General features: G+C 43.1%; 1 protein-coding gene across 4 annotated transcripts in view; it reads right to left on the bottom strand.

Annotated features, from left to right (window-relative positions):
• The window catches only part of BANP (BTG3 associated nuclear protein), a 927,800-nt gene that overhangs the window by 688,026 nt on the left and 226,375 nt on the right, over nt 1-13,399 (bottom strand). The window contains exon 1 of one of the 4 annotated variants that reach the window (XM_069217393.1): nt 4,708-4,830. The exons of the other annotated variants lie outside the window; for them this stretch is intronic. The gene's annotated coding sequence lies outside the window, so the exon portion shown is untranslated. Of the gene's footprint in view, nt 1-4,707; nt 4,831-13,399 lie in introns of those variants that run through there. 4 annotated transcript variants of the gene reach the window in all.

Raw genomic sequence — 13,399 nt, 5'->3', positions numbered from 1 at the left:
TCTGCTCCTATTCAACTTATGTTAGTGGCAGGACACTTCTTATGAAGCAGCAGTTGTGCTCTATAATTGTCTTTTCCAGTGCTTAATTTGTAGCTTAAAAATATGCTGTTGCCCAAAGCCCTCCTCTTAAACATGCGGCTGCTGCAATAAAATGTGCGAACTACTGAGGCAGCGTAATCCTGAAGCCATCTCAGACCTCTTGAATCCATTCACAGGCACTCCCTACCCCTTCAGCTCACACTTTCAGCTTTCTTCTTTCTCCCATTGTAACACTTTTTCGTTTTTCTCTTCCTCTGTCTTTCACATATGTGTCTTTTGCTCGCAGTAAATGCTTGAGGCAGAAAAGTAAGTGCCGGCCCTCAAAAATAAGTGCACCAGAAACAACAAGCACAAATGAAGCACTGGTCTTTTCATTCATTCATACCTGCCATCCCATTCAGGGACTCTGCAGAGTGCTAAACAACGAAGAGTCTTGCTGCTCATTTCACCTGTAGAGTGCCCAGAGGCGAGGAAATCACAACTCCTACTGTCTCCATTCCTGCTGCTTATGGGGTGCTCTTTTCTCCTTGAGGTTACCCGACAGCAAGGAAGAACAAGCCCCACCAACTCCCTTCATGCAGAGCCAGGCCACTCGTTTCTACACCAAAGCGCCCTGCAGTGAACAAAAAGCAGCTACTACCTCCTCAGTTAATGTTGCCACCAGGCTGCTCGTTTCACACCCCTTCAAAAGTCTGAATCTACAGGAAAAGATTCAGAACACACTAACAACTCATGCCAGGGCATGTCGGTGCTTCCAGACGTTTACTGTATTTAGTTTTATTCAGGAGTTCAAGGATTTCAAAATGGCCACCTCATTTAATGCTTTCTGACCCTTTACTTGTCCTTTGTCCGTGGCAATGAGCGGCTGTCTCGTTGGGCAGAAGCTGATCTGGCTATTACCAGACGAACTGATCAGAGGAAGCAATTTAATCCATCTGAGATAATAAAGTGTCGGTTTAGTTATTTTTTTCAGTTTCACATCTGTCAGCCTAATGACAGCAACGTTCTGTACTTTAAAAGTAAAAGTGAAGCACAAAGGGCCACTTTCTAAAGCAAGTGCTTAAAGGGTGCAAATGACTGACTAGAAGGTCTTTACGCCTGTGTTCTAGTGCCAATGAGGAGTAGGGCGCTACATGTCATTCATCTCAAAACAGTATGTTTTTACAGGTTACCATTTGCAGCACTTTTATACATCACAAATTTAGGTCTCAGTTGAGAAAGTTGAAAAATAACTCTTGCACTTAAGTGCTGCAGACCACATGATAGATTGTTGCGTCTGACGGCAGCGGTCTGGTTGTTCGGGGTAATGGCTCGAAAACAGGTAAATATGGATTGCTTTGTGCGAGACACTATAACAACCACCTTCTGACTTCGGTGGACCCCCAGTGACTCACAACCGAAAGTCAGGGACGTAAGCCTTTGGCAATTTCTGCGATTTGAACATCAATGCCGTATACAAAATACAGCAACAATTCTATCAAACAAACACACAAATTACAACTTAATAAAAAAAATAAAAAAAAGATTTTTAAAGTGTTTTCAATATTTGGCTTCGTATAAAATGAAGCAATATGCCGGACTCTAGCATGTCTCTTTGCCTTTTTTACTTATAAGGCATGCTCCGTTTGTCAGCGCAACCAGTGCTTTATTTGAGGCCACCAAGCGTCCATACTGCTTTCTATTTGGTCCATGTACTCGCGCGGCTCCGAAGAATCCAGCTATGGATTCTACCTTCATTTACAGCTTCCGATGTCAAATCCCTTGACATTTAGAAAGCGTATTAAAATGTTCAGTGATGCTTTTTTTCCCTATGCGTACTTTATTCATCCGCTGACATTGCTTAGTTTTCTGAACAGACAATCCCTCTGAGTGGGTGTCTGCGACCCTCAGCGAAAAAAGAACCGCTGTCCTAGAACACTGCTGTAGAATCAAAGATAATCCGAATACACGTGGGTCTGGCAGCATAGTTTAGTCGATAAAAGGAAGCCACAACAAACGGTTCCAAACAACAACTTTCAGTGTAAAGTTTATATTAATCATCCAGGTTAAGCAAACACCAGCACGTTATTATGGCCACGCAGTGTTGGTAGCTTTAGGGTGCAATGTCAATAAGCACATCCAGAAAAGTGTTACACAGAGATGTGCAGTGCGGGGAAGGCCGGGAGCATCTCAAACGCGCCAGACACACGCCTGGCTTTCTAAACCATCAATAATTAATTGAAAGTGAGCAAGGCAACAGTCAGTGCTCGTAGGAATATAGTTTGGGGCAGGCTACGGTTGAGAGACCCATCATGCTTGCATTGTGTGTCGCCCGCTCATTTTATTTTCTATGTTAATCATGTTGCTGTATCATAGGCTGGCAGGAGGATGCCAAGGTCAAACGGCATCAATGCAGCGTGCCTACTGCAGGCTAATTAAAAGGCACAGTGTTGAAACGTTCTTGCAAACAGAAACGTTGTTTATGAGGCGCTATTAGACAGAAGGAGAGTACTAACGGACGGCTTGCATTTGTAAAGTCAGTAATTCTGCTTTCGTGTGCTAGAGCATGTATATAGAGGCAGAGAGACATTGGTATATCTGAATGCAGGAGCACACTCAAGCCCGACATACTGGCTTTGCCAATGCTTGCTTGTCCTCTCACTCTCGCCTTTGCTTCTAGGTTAACGTTAGTTCCAGTGCATCGCCTCTCGCGCGCAGCGGAGCTGGTACTCCTTCCAACTAAAGGAGAAACGTTTCCAGCGTGAGTCGGGGACACTGCCTGCGACCTCCACACACGGCGCCTACTGGTTCACGCCTTCAATTGTCCTGCTCTTTTGTCATTTCCTCTTTATCGACAATATCCTACTTCATATGTATTTGTGGGGGGCTAGAAGATTATCTTTACGTTTAATTACATATGGAAAAAAATCAACAAAACATAACGAAATCGTTATAACAGTTCACGACTTGTGAGTTCATATTTTTATGTATTATACAGAATCCATTCACGTTAATGGTTTTAAATATTTCTGTTATGCATGTCTCTAGATATAGTCATTTTTCGTTCAGTGTTTTCTATTTAAACACATTTAATAGCTTTTATTTAATTCATGACTTGAACAATATTTTTTCAAATATTGTAACTCATGGTGTGCCGCTTGTGTACTAACTGACGTCTTGTGTTTCTTTGAGACTCACTTCCAGCTCGGTTTTAAGTAAGTCTAAGGAGGAGTCAGTGCGGGTGGTTCAGTGAAGCAGTTAAACGAAAACAGGGCAAAGCAAAAACAGGCCTAAATGTTGAACCCTTGACCTCGGTAGTAATAACAACAATCAGCTCCGGGTCACGTGAGAAATGAGCAGGTATTCACTCCGAGAGTTAGATCAATCCCACAGAGAGACTATTATGATATTAAATGCCAGTCACGTCAATAATTGCTGCCTACACACAATTATGCTTAAAAGGGGGCCAAAGGGTGGACAAATATTGTACATTTTACATTTCTATTAGGCTGACAAATGGTGAAAACCTGACTAAGTTATGAGGTTAATGCGTTTCACTCATCTCGGCTTAAGAAGTCTACCGAGAAATATGGGGCGCCCAGAAGACAAACATTGAACACTCCGCCTGGCGTTTGATCCGAGCCTGCATTAACGATGGCTCCCATGCCCATGAGAACCACAGCCACGTGATTCCCAGTTCGACAGCCCTAATAAGGTTCTCATTAGAAGCTATTTAGCTATTAGGGCCTGGCTCAGACAGCTACACCCAGTCCGGTGCAGAAGCGGGTCATTTCGAGGATTCTGAAAGATGGAATGCGCTTCATGTTGGCAAGAATGAGCCTAATTCCTTATAGTCAGCTGCCACGGAGCTACTGTGCCCCATGAACCGACCACATCGACGTAAAACAAACAATAGTCACATTGTCCTTTTAAGATCAAGCTATTACAACAAGCATTGGCAAAGCCAATAGGTGTCAAATATACAAGAGCTACTGTATTTGACAATGTTTTAGCTACGGTGTACAGCTGCTGTGCAGCAAGGCTGAAAGTAAAGAAAAACAAGCATTTTCAATGCAACGGGTCTCGCATTTGCTCAAGTTAGAGCTATTAGCGCGGTAAAGAAAAAAAAACGCAGCGCAATCGCACTACGTAAAATGTAGCGCCATCGCACTTCGTGGAAAATAAACAGATAAAGTAGTCCGGACCCCAGGCTGAAAACATTGAGCTTTCTACGTTTATAGTAGTTTATCGGTGCTGTGTAGGTGGGCTAAACACCGGAAAAGGCATGACATATGCAGCATGCCTTTCACAAATGAAAGCAAGCGAATTTTAAAAGGCAAGCCCACGAACCAGTGACTGACATGACATGGGTGTGGTTTGAAGCCCAAAGAGAGATTACAGAAAGGACGGAGCGCTTTGCGCTCACCCATAAAAAAACGCTATGATGCGGTCAGCAGTTGCCGCTTCATAGTGTTTTCTTTTTCCCTTACTTCCAGCCATTTTGGACAGTAGTACGGCTGCCCTACACCATGGCTAAACAAAACACTGACAATACCAATAGTTTTTGCAAAGGCGAGACTTATTGGCTTTGCTGATGCTTGTAAGCAAAAGCCTTTCCCTCTCAACAAATATCTTATCTGCAAAGCTGCCCCATCGCTTAGTGTCCCCAACACACCATGCAATACATACCTTCCCACCTCACACTACCCCTCGCCCTTCAGTAATCATCAGAATAGGCACACCCCAAACACTGATGTGTTTGGAACTGGAGCCTCCAGAGGGATCTTCCTGCCTTGGTCCTTTCATCACGACGTCTTAAGTGGAAAAGGGGGGGGATCGTCGGAAGACTTGAGCAATGTGGTTGGCAGGGAGAAGCACACATACGAGCCAGAAATACTAAGAGCACAAAGGATCTTTCCTTTTTCATTTTTTATCTAGCACGAGCTAGAACCGAAGGTATCAGAGCACTTTACAGGAGCGCCAATTACATTATACAAGCTCACATTATTTTTTTAGCGGAGAGTACGTGTTCTGTAGGATGTTGCATTTTTTGCAGGGGTCTCCCCTGTATGCTTCTTTACACCACTCGGTGTCACTCTGAAGCACCGTGGTGTACAAGACAGACCACTGCAAAAAACTGCAACATCCTATGGGAAAAACACGTAATCTCCTCATGCCTAAAAAAAGGAATATGAACTTAAGTAATGTATCCGGCGCTTGTTGTGTCATGAGGTCACGGCACCTCGCAACACAGAATGGTTTGTGGGGAAATGTTGCAGTAATATGCAGACACGGATAACTGGTTACTGGCCACGAGGGAAACCTCCCTTGGCCTTTTATTAACGCCGGTTCCACGTCACCGGCCATACCAACTTGTAAATCACTACAGGGGAGATTAACATCATCTCCCTCAATGAGTGTGCATGATGGACGGGCCCATGACGAACACAACAGCGCTCACGTAAATCGCTCCGATACCTTCGGTTCGAGTACCGCTATGTAACAAACGGTATACAAAGGAAAGAGTAGTACCTCAATCACAGCGAGAACCGCGCAGGGAGACTAATTAAGAGAAATCAATCGGTACTCGTTCCATGCGCCTCTGAAATAAAAAGGAAGTGATGCAGAAAGTGACCTCTGCGAATTAGAAGGCAGAAAAGCAGAGTGATAATAGCGAGAATGAATGGAAAGTGATGGGTGGGCTAAAAGTCCCGGTTAAGAGTTTTTTTTATTAATCACAACAGATTGTCACCATAGCAACAGCACATGCGCTGCACGCATGAGACCTGAAAATCTTCACCATACAGTCCAGGAGGAGACTATACATACTGTACATAAACAATAGTGCCTCTTTAAAAGTAAGATTCTGACACGTATCCCAAAGCATACTGTGATTTGCCACTTTATGTTAAAAAGATACAATATCAAGTACATGCATCTGGAAAGGACACCCATGCCTATATTGACCAAAAGGACACAATTGGCAACTCTGAATAGTTTCCTATTACACTAGAGAAGTTGCAGCAGTAAAAAAAATTGTTAAAATAAGATTTCTTTTAACTACATTTGTAGGGAGGTGGTGGTGTTTCAAATCATCGACCGATATTTTGAGATTCAGTAAGAGGACAGCTTAATAGAGGTAGGAGATTAACCGAAGAGAGGTTCTCTGCATGAGGGATAAAAAAAGACCTCAAAATGTGTGTGTCGGTTGAAAGAAACAGACCTTGACATATGAACAAAATCTGGGTGAATCTGAGCAAGGCCGGTTCCCAACTTTGGGACACTTGTACTAACAAACAGTACAAACGAGAAGGACTAGGCTAAGTTCATCTCTTGCACTTCGACATTCCTAAAAGCTCAGGGGAATCTTAGGCCCATGGCTAGGGAGCCGAATAAGGTTTTCTGAAGGATAAATCAGTCACCCCAGAGGCAATCCAGTGCAAGAGTGAATGGCAAATGAAAGCATTTTAAAATGTCCATTGGAACAGAAAAGCCAGGTTTTAAAGACGACTCAAAACTAGATGTAAATTATTACAAAATACTCTAGGAAGAAGACTGGTTTAAAGTTTGGGAACATGATCCACGGCAAGCTTTCTGAAACAAAGTAAATGCTACAAGATTGAAATATGAGAAAATCAGGGGGTGTCTTGGGCTTGTATAAACATGGCATGCATGACACGCACTGCTCTTTGGCAGCTGAGCATGCACTTAAGGAGGATCTTTCTGGCAATGGCAGTCAATGAAGCGCAGCGAGATGGGTTTATGTGTGGTCTCAATGTGCAGATCTAGAACAAAAATTTGGACCTACTGTATTTTGGCAAACCCAGGAAGAAGGCATTCCTGTAGTCCAGTTGAGGGAACAAACTGTGGCTTGGACAACCATTTTGGGATGATACAGTGACAACAGGGAAAATAGTTTCCTCAAAGGATTGAGCCAATAACAACCAAATTGTGGTCAATTTGCTCACTTGTGGCTTCAAACACAAATGTATCAACAACAGAACCAGGATAGTGTTCAGACATGGAGGAAACTGAAGTAGTACCCAGAGAGCTTGGCCACCTTTCCCAACTACCTGGACATCAAATTAATTTGTGTTGAAATGTTACACCATTACGAGTCAATCAACAGTGCATTCAGGCAGTTTTGAAACTTTGCTTGGTGGTCAGACAGTTGGGCGTAAATGCGGTTGATGAGTTATACACCATTCACATGAGAATTGAATAAGATGCAATTGTGCTGTACAATGGGGTAAAAGATAATGAGAGCAGGCTCAGGAAAGATGTGTGAGGTACACCCCATTAGAGCTTTGACCACTGTCAGAGGAAAAACAATGGTAAGAGCCCTGCATAATTCATGCAAAGAAGATTATAGCCATTGTAAAGCAAGGGCTTCCAACACCAATACTTCAGGCAAGATATTATGAGACAGTGTACTGAAAACAATAGAGAGCGCCAAAGGAATAGCAACAGCTCCACTGTTGCTGTCAAGTGGCACATAGAGGTGTTTGAAGGATCTATTGTTGGACCAAAAACCCACCTGTGCTGGATCTCAAAGAACATGATCTTCAAAAAACTGATGGCTCACTGTTCAAGTTCGCTCAAACATATTTAAGTAACAGGGAGCAGAGAGACTGAGTGAACAGTTGTCCATACACTAAATGATTATAAAAGATCAGTTAGTACAGGCGCTATCACCTATGAGGGTAATTCTGATCAGAAAAGGGCGACTGGGAGCGATGGAAACCCCTTGGCCTTGTTGTACACAGTACAGATGAGTGAGTAGGATTTCTGAGCAGCTGATCGAGTTATCTGACTGAATGATGGGAGACACATGCCTCACAAGTACATCCATTGGAAAAGGAGAAAAGTAATAAGCTATCTATCGATCTTGGTCTCAAAGTCTGGCAGATCTTGAGATAATGAGTGAGAAATAGGGCGGGCATTTTTTGCTGCAACCTTGGAATTAGAGTTCAGAAATATGTGACAATATTTGTTTTTAATACTGGGATCTGCACCAAGTTTTAGTCACCAAGACATTAGGGGACCATCTTCTTGCACTGGGGAAGTGTGGCACAATGGTTAGAGCGGCAGACCCTGATGCAGAGATCTGGCCTATGACCATGGTTCAATTCCCACCTGTGGGAGGAGAGAGGGGGGATCTTGGGCTCAATTCCCTTGGACCAGATAATTCTCACCTCAGTGCCTAATCTAATTAATGGGTCCCACTCTGTAACTCTGGGCAATAGCTTGCTTAATCTCCACAACGGCCCTCACAGCGCTTGGATGCCTGGCTTCACCCTGGGGCTGTCGAGGATTGGGCACCTCACAGGGAAAAGCCAGGAGGGGTTCCACAGTGGTATGCATACAGCGCCTTGAGACCCTAACGGGTGAGTAGTGCGCTATACAAGTGCAAAGTTTACAGTTTTTTGCACTTGGCACTTCATCTTCACGCTCAGGGAGTTTTGACCTTCATTTTGATAGGAATCTCTGTCAAGGTCTGTTTAAGTCCTCCTTAGCAAAGCTTCACAGCATATAAAATGTTACAGTTCAGAGAGCAAGTAACTTCTGAAAATGTGACTGGCCAGGTCACACAGGCCACAACACTCAACTCCACTGGCTTCCGGTTAAGAAGAGACCCATCTTCAAAGCACTCTGCCTTGTTGCACAGGGTTTTATATGAATCAGAGAAGCCTCCATTTTTTTAACGTTTCAGTTGTACACACCTGTGAGAAAGATGTGGCCAAACGTGCAGGTTTTTTCTCTTAGCTCCCCTTTTCAAACAATATCGGCTAGATGACTGCTCTCTTGATCTGCTTGGCCTTCAGCTTTGGACTATTATTTCCTTGCACATCAAAAGCAATCACTCGCACCTTGCTTTTAGAAAAGCAGCAAAAACCTCTCTATTTTGGTAGACCCTGTTTCTTCTCTTTTTGGTTTTACTAGTTGCCATGTTTTATTGTCCTCTTGTTCTATACTGTCAAGTTCCTTAAGTTGGTGAGCGTGTGCTTTACAAAATAAATAAAATCACTGCACATAAAAAAAACTAATCGAAATTTCATGCAGTCTGTTTTATAAGTGTTTGGGAGAAAGCAGATGCTCTGTTTTAGTATGAGAGTCAGATTTCCTATGATTTTCTTGAAGCTTTTTTTTGGATTGCGCCTCCAGCATAAACCAAGGAGCACCAACTCTAGTATGCCTTTGAGATATTTTCTTTAGAGTGCTAGCTCAGCTAGTGTGGTTAGAACCCCTTTGAGTTAATCCACACAGGTGCTCAAAACAGCACCCAAAATGGGCATTTTCTACTGCAGCCGCACAGAGAAGATGGATAAAGTTACTTTTGTCCAAGGGTGTGGAAGGTGGGCACTGGAGAAAGGGAGACAGAATGATTAATGCCCAAATTAATCTAAGAAAGGAGGGCCACAAAGTCCATCCACAGCAAAGGAATTAAAATCTGCAGCACAGTATCATTTGAACTGGAAAGAAATCAGGTCTAGAATGTGGGCAGCACTGTGTATGTGTGTGTTGTCGTAGTTTGGACTCTTGCTCTAGACAAGAATGCTAGTTTAAGGATTACAGTACTTATGTTTGTAGGCAACTATGCCTATCCTACAGCAAGTCGCAACTGTCGTCCCAACCTTACCGGCTCACTAGCAGCACCTCACCAAAAACCCAAATAGTAAAAGGTGATTTGTGGCAGCCTTTACGCATAGACTCGAGAGTATGACTTCTCAGGGAGTGTCGTGGTTAAACGGAGATTACCCCTTTCTTACAGATATATCATGTCTCATGCAAGCACAGGCAATAACGAAGATGCAGTAAAGTTTCAATGTTTTTTATGTAACACAACTGCAATTTGCGATAAGTTGCATGGGCTGCAATGATTAGTATAATGAGCAGTGCAGGAAACAGAATTGTAAAGACAAGAGTCATTATTACAAAGGCCCCCACCATCTTGCAATAACATGAAAAGACATAAGGTGTGTATTATGTCCTAATACCCTATCATGATAGGCCTAACCTAAAGGAGAGCTGGGTATGTTAAACCTAATCTTCCAATGCCATGTTCATGAGAGGAGCCCCCAACCCTTGTTACCTTGAAATGAGGTCTCTATTTCAGACTCCGTAGAGACACGAAGACTGAGTCAGCGTCAAGACGATGTGCAGCATCGATATCAGCGATGGTGGCGATGCCCTCTGGTCAGAATCCCTCTGATTATCTATCTAAAGTGTGATATATTTATACAGATCTACTTGGATCCCTGACGTAGGTGTGTTCCCAAACAATAGATAACCGGCATGCTTGGGGCGGCAATTAATATAAACAATTCCCTTGAAAGCATGGAGAGGGAAAGTCCCTAAGTGTGAACACCTACTGTTTGTCTTTGTTACTTGATCTTGACGCCTTAACGCGGTGGCACTGATAATGCAAATCATAACAAGTGGCATAACTATAAACAAGACAGCCAGAAGAATTAAATAATTAAATGGGCTAAGACAGAGCAAGCTAAGTTAAAAACCACTAGGTGACGGGGGCACGAGTCTGCAAGCCAAAGGCTAAGCTAACTCCTGTTATCCCATTAAAACAAACTAGGATTCACTACACCCTTCCCATTGCCGTAACAAGTATGACGAAGGTGAATGAATCCAAACGCTAAAATTGCTCTGAACTAAAAAGCTAAAAGCATAAAACTAGCTAAAAACATTTAAAATTTGTTAAAAGGCAGTAAAAACATTAGTTAAAATTACATACAGAGAATGTTAATGTCAACCATGACTAGCACAGCAGGCCAAAGTAAAGGCAATTTGAATGCATACTTTTAATCAGGAATGGCAAGCCAATTCATCAAATTATTTGCTATAGTCATGATCTCTAAGGGTGTCATAGAAGTCACCAATCAAGGAGCTAAAAAATTAGTCCACATCGTCAGATGTTAGATCGATCACCAGGCGGGCAAATGGATCCACAGACCAGTAGGGCGTGTCATTCTCTTGTGCAGGCCCACCTGCAGCTGTGCCATTGTCCATAGTAGATATTGGAACCGAAGGGTCATAAGTTCGGAGCAGCCTTAGTCTCAAGGGGCATGATCGTGAATTAATCCTCATCGGGGACATCAGCACTTCCTGGTCCACAGGAGATGTTGGTGCAACAGCAAGACACACCATAGGCAGGTGCTCGAAGAGGCACCACACGCAGCGGACAACTGGTTGTACGCACCAGAGAAGTGGCCGAAATGACAACGGCCAATCAGGCTCCAATTCCACCAGCAAGGAGGGTCGAAGCTCCGAACCATGCGTTCACGGCACAGTTGAGTTGGTGGGAGCAGCTCCATTGCTCTGCGTGGCTGGAAAGAAACAACCACTGTGAATCAGAAGAAATAGCAGTAGTAGTCTGCCAATTAATGCCAAAATAATCGGAAAACCGCCAAACACGCTTGAAAAGAGTGAATGGATGGCTGATGGGATGACTCCAAAAACATTCTGGAGGATGGACACAAAACCAGACCCGACAGCCTTAAAGAAATGGGCAATCCCAGCAGCGCTCGAAGCATTGAATATTCTGGACACCAGTTCTCCAAAGTGCTTGGGGAAGTTGGTATTTAATATAATAGGGATTGCATCTCTGCTGATGATCTAGCTATCTGGAGAGCATCCGTCTCTCTAGCAGATGTCAACGCGACCTGTTTTTGAAACAGTAACGCCTTTAGTCTGCTCAGCTTGTCATAATTTACATCAATAGTATCTATGTGGGGCCACATGTCAGATACTTTTATCTCTCGTTTGGGGGGAATAAAAGATGTCTGCAACACGTAACGACCTTTGAGACCGAGATTGCGTAGGTAATTCCTAGTCGCATGCCGCAACAACTTTGATCGCTCAGTACCACATAACTTCCATTTGAAAGTACATGAAACACAGGTCGAATCAAAGGGACGGGAGTACCCTTCGGAAAACAGGCCAAGTTCGTGACCCGTGAAGGCCGTGAAGGGACACCTGCTTACATATCATTGAATGACTAACAGAAGTCTCACATTCGCTTCCGCTCAGAAAAACCTCTGTTTCGCCGTTCGAACATTTATACTGAAAGGGCAGCTCCCACTCTTCCTTAATATAGCTATCGCCTAGTTGCTCGAACCTGCCCACTGCAAGATGTTTCAAGCCATTAGAGAAACGAAAGGTCGAGATGGGCAATTTAATTATGCCATGTATGAGCCAAATTGTTGAAGGACTCTCTGCTACTGTAAAGGGCAATTTGTCTAACTTTTCAATGAGAAGCATGGTGAAGCTAGCTTCCCTTTTAGCCATAATCTGCTATTCCCTGGAAAGATTAAAAGCAGTGAACAATTCACTACCGTTAATATACTTCCATGGAATGCAGCCATTTTTCAGTGTCTGTAATGTCCAACCTAGCTGCATGATGGATCGCAGCTGAGTTTGTCCATGATATAAACGGGACAAGTCTGTCTGAATGATATCAATAGCAGACAACACAATGTTGGATAGTACATAAATCCTGTTGGACAGAGTGGTCATGCGTTGGCGACAACTGCTAAAACCTTTTCCAAGTTTTCCTTATCTAATTGCCTTAAACGTGCAGCAGCTTCTATCTGTGAAAGTTTCCAGATCACATTATACATAGCATACAGGAACCTTTTAGAGCGCTGTTTCCTAGGACATAGCAGAAAATCCTGCAAGTCTACATCTTCAGAAAGAGTGTTAAGATGTTTTTTTACTGTGGCTAACGTGTTAGTCTGTAATCATTGTAGGCACAGTTTACCCACACTGTATGTTGTAACTATACCTGTGTGTTGACCCGATAAACAGCAAGGGTCTGGCCTGTTAATTGTAAAACCCCCTGAAGAGTTCAAAAAACGTGTTTGACATCTATTGGTGTCAATTGGCCATATTAACCACCCACCAGGACTGGAAAGTGAAGAATTATAGGTACCAGCCTTAACCACTGCATCTAGCGTTTCCTCTGTGATATTAAGGAAATATTGCCAATCATTAAATTTCGCCAGTGTGGAGATACTGGGCTTGTTCATTTCCTTAATTTATGCTATCCCCAAACAGGATGTCTGTTGAATCGTGTCTTTTAAAAAAATAATTTGCACAGGAATCAGGCATACTCGGAAAAAAAGCTTCCTTACTATGTATTTGCCAATCTTGTGTTCCCCATACACTTTTTAAGTCAATAGTGCTCTTCCAGTATTCGTAACCTTCAACTGCAAGCGGGGAAACAAAGGAATCTGAATAAATCAGTTTCGTGTTAGTTAGCAAAATTTTCCTAATTTGTGACGGAGGTAACTTAAAATAGTATGACTCCGCATTTTTCGTGTCATGCCCAGTGAAATATGTCAATTTATCTGTATAGTGTCTTGGG

Source organism: Pleurodeles waltl, chromosome 12 (assembly GCF_031143425.1).
Source record: "Pleurodeles waltl isolate 20211129_DDA chromosome 12, aPleWal1.hap1.20221129, whole genome shotgun sequence".
Taxonomy (NCBI): Eukaryota; Metazoa; Chordata; class Amphibia; order Caudata; family Salamandridae; genus Pleurodeles; species Pleurodeles waltl.
The sequence above is the reverse complement of the archived record's forward strand: the minus strand, read 5'-3'. Positions and strand labels throughout refer to the sequence as shown.